Below are 3,977 nucleotides of genomic sequence, written 5' to 3' on the forward strand. Positions count from 1 at the left end.
TTCCCTGAAATGAAGCAAAAAAGCGAAACAAATATAATATTGTAGGACATTCTACTTTGCATTCCCGGAAATGAAGCAAAGAAGCGAATTAAAAAATAAATATTATAGGACATTCTACTTTGCATTCCCCGAAATGAAACAAAGAAGTGAAATAAATAAAATATTGTAGGACATTCTACTTTGCATTACCGGCAATGCCTAAAAGAAGCGAAAAAATTCTAAGGCATTACAACGCTATGCCTTCTAGAACACGTTACCACTAAAAGCGATTACCGATTTTTTGCTGGGTACATATGTGTAAGCGCCAATCTATTATTATTTTATTATTATGTATATATTATAAGATTATATTATACATATATGTATATTATATTAGCTGTAAGTAAACAAAAGGAATACTGTAATACTGAGGATCAAACGGTGGCCCTAATCAAGTGACCGGCAGTGTATATGCATATACTATTTGTATATAGTACTAATATTAATTCATTATTTTAGATGTAGAAAGTGTACAATGTACATACATATCATTAATTTAGTAAACAGGGTATGTATATATTATATATTATATTATGTATATATGTAGAAACAACTATATACATATTAAATAATATGTACATATATCTGCATATACATATGTATGTTAATATATATATGTTACATGTGTGTAAATATAATTAATGATAAGTAAAGACTTTTATATTTTAAATATGAATTTGAATAGTATTAAAATAATATCATGTACATTTATGATCAGTTAATTAAGCCAGCAACGTTTTGATCAATTTTGGCTATCTTTATTTTGTTTAATGGTTATTCTTTTTTCATAAGTCTAGCTCATTATATAACAAATACCATATAAATCCACATTACAAATTTTGTGCAAAAATTATAAAAACCGGCAAAGTTTAATCTAAATTTTCAACATTTTAAGTATGCAATTTTATAGTCCAATAAATTATAGGAAAATAAAGTGCAAGTTTGAAGTTGTTAAAAATCAGCGTTGATTTTTGGAAATCTTTTAACGCATTTTCTTCGATACAAGTACATATATTGGACAAATTGTTTTGTATGGAAAAAATATATAATACGGTCTGAAAAAAAATTACCAGCTTAAAATTTACACCATGTACACAAAAAAATTCAGAAAAATCTTATTAAAAGTTAAATACTTAGATGCAACTTTGCAGGTTTTTTTTTATAATTTTTAAACAAAGTTTGAAATGTGGATTTATATGGGTTTGTTTTATAATTTGCTAGATTTTTATGAAAAAATAATAAACATTAAATAAACGAAAGAAGAATAGCCAAAATTTATCAAAACATTGCTGACTTAATTAGCTGATCACAAGTTCATTAGATAATGGACTGCTTTTTCAAAACATACATGTATATATATATATATATAACTTTAAACAAACAAACAAAATTGCCCAAACTGGTGTATGCAGGTTAATTTTCTTACACTAATATTTACATTTTTTTCTACACATTTATGCAACATTTTTATTTTTTATTAAAAATGTCTTTTGGTGAAAGCGATTGTGACTCAACTCAATGCTTTTCCTTGACGCCTTTTCAACCTTCAGTTGCGAAAACCTCTGAAAATAAAATTTACAAGTAAATAGTAGTACATACACTAGATACCAATTAAACATCTATTACCGCTTAAAACTTGGTTAATTAGTTTCAATTTTGTTAACGCGTTCTTCTCCTTCCATCAAAATTGAATAAAAAGGCTAGTTCCTCGGTCATGACCCTTCGGAAAACGTCATCCACCGTTCCGTTGCTTCCTTTCATTTGGAACAAGTAGATTTTCTGTAAAAGTATTTAAATTGAAAGTAAAATGATTCTTGCATGTAATATAAACTCGGTCACCATTGATTCGAAGTATTCCTGTTTTTCCAGCTTTTCTTCGATATCTTTAGCTGCGTCAATTGCCAAGGGCAACGTTGCAGCGATCTCTATTTGCATCTCGTCTTCAAGTTCGTCTGTTAGACGACCGACCGAACGTAGCACTTTGCTTACCAGCACTTGACATTCGCGAATGGTCAAGAATGGTAGAATACAAGATTGCGACAATCGAGCTGAGAGCAACTGGCCGTGACGTCAAAATATACCAGAATGAGAGAGCAAGACGAACTCGACAAGAAAAAGAGGAAGCATAACAAAAAGGCAGTGTTGCCAAGTTTTGAATTTGAAAAGGCACCAAATTTTTATTGGTGTATTTTATGGACTTTATATGAATACATAATTTTATTGTAAGGATGCCGATTCAAATTAATAAAAATCAATGTTTCTTGCACAACGGTCGATTTCTTCCGGCATGATTGAAGGTGCTGCACATATTTCGTTGTCGCTTATGATTGTCAGTCTGCCATGATTTTGTTTAAATTTTTGTAAAATTGCTTACCACACTTACGATTGCTATAAATTTTGCTTCCATTTTTTTAAGATTTTCTAATTTGATGTCTTCAAACTAAAAACAAAAGCACCAAAAACGCACCAAGCACAAAACTCAAAAATTTTCGCTTTTTGAATACCCACTAAATTTGGTGCGAAAAGCATCAAGTTGGCAACAGTGAATGTAAACAAAAGTATTTTATGACGTCAGCAATTGGGTGTCCACGAATGGCGCGACCTTTATTTTCTGGATCGTGGCGAATGGTCTGGTTTTGTGGCATTAGCGTTGTATTATCGATTGTCTGAAATACATTTATGTATTTAGGACATTACTACGGTATAAATTAATCAATAGTCTTACAGTTTTGTCACGTGCCTTCTCAAAATTTTGAAGGCGCTCATCAAACTTTTGTTGGTTAGTAATTATAGTTTTTTGGTTTTCCAAAATTTGCGCCAAACTAGCAGTTGAATCTGTTAAGTACAAACAAATGATGACAAATTAAATATCTAGTGCCAGACAGATGAATGTAATAAATTTTATAAGTATTGACTATTTTTCTTTTGGCGGTTTAATGGTTTTCAATTTTGTCTCCAAATTTGATTGAAGAACGCAACACATTTTCATTTGAGATAGGGCGTGTTTGAACCGAATTCCGAGATAGGGCGTTCTTCAATCCAATTCTGAGATAGGGCATTTTAGAGCTGGCTGCGGAGAAAGGTCGATCTTTTACTCAGGGGGTCTACTCTGCATTGCGATTCGCAACTCAATGTGATTCAAAAGGCGACATGGACTAATACAAATTCATAGCTTCAAGCATGATAAAAAAATAGGAAGGTAGAACCGCTGAGAGGAATTTTTCAAATTCTTGACGTTTGCATGCAATTTAATTTTAAAATTTTACACACAAACTCACACATTCAATCTCATTTTCAATCTCAAACAACAACAACTTTGAACAATTCCTTTTCTTACTCTCAATTTTATATGATTTTAAAATGTTGGCAAGCTTCAAAAAAAATATCAAAAAACTGCCTAAATTCTGTCGACTTCCAAATGCTAATTGTATCAAAATTTCGACAGACTCGGCCAAATTCCGATGGAACTAAATTTGACAGATAATCTAATTTTTTATTCATTTTAATTACGTTTCCTTTTTTTATTAGCAAATTTAGTAATTTTTTGGTAACGCCTAAATCAAATAGGTGCATAGGGTCTAAAGGAAATTGTGACACCATTCTAAATTTATGAACTAAAATATTTTTTTGCCGCCGAAATAGAAAATTGTGATGAAGTGTATCAACTCTATTTTTAAATGATACATCAGATCGTGGCGCTTGTACCTGTTTGGAACAACAGACCCGGTTTTGTAAATATTTTCCAGCTTGATTACACTTGGATTTGGACTCTGAGTTGATTGGCGATTGCCCAAACGCCAGGGTATCCCTCTTCTTTGTAGTTATACAGCAGAATGTTACACGAAAGTGTAACTTGAAAAAGCGTAGTGTGCAGAGTGGCACATAATGAGCATGTGCAAATACTTCATTAAATTGAACGGCTTATTAACAGCGGTGTA

The 3,977-nt window shown here is 31.3% G+C and overlaps 1 long non-coding RNA gene across 1 annotated transcript; it reads right to left on the reverse strand.

Annotated features, from left to right (window-relative positions):
* Positions 1-1,382: 1,382 nt before the first annotated feature.
* Positions 1,383-2,110, reverse strand: LOC118734744. Its single transcript, XR_004992423.1, has 3 exons — positions 1,879-2,110; positions 1,666-1,818; positions 1,383-1,601 (listed from the first exon to the last, which is right to left on the reverse strand). It is a non-coding gene; the product is annotated as an uncharacterized LOC118734744 (long non-coding RNA).
* Between the last annotated feature and the right edge of the window lie 1,867 nt (positions 2,111-3,977).

Source organism: Rhagoletis pomonella, unplaced genomic scaffold, assembly GCF_013731165.1.
Source record: "Rhagoletis pomonella isolate Grant_MI unplaced genomic scaffold, Rhpom_1.0 Rhpom_scaffold_00002, whole genome shotgun sequence".
NCBI lineage: Eukaryota > Metazoa > Arthropoda > Insecta > Diptera > Tephritidae > Rhagoletis > Rhagoletis pomonella.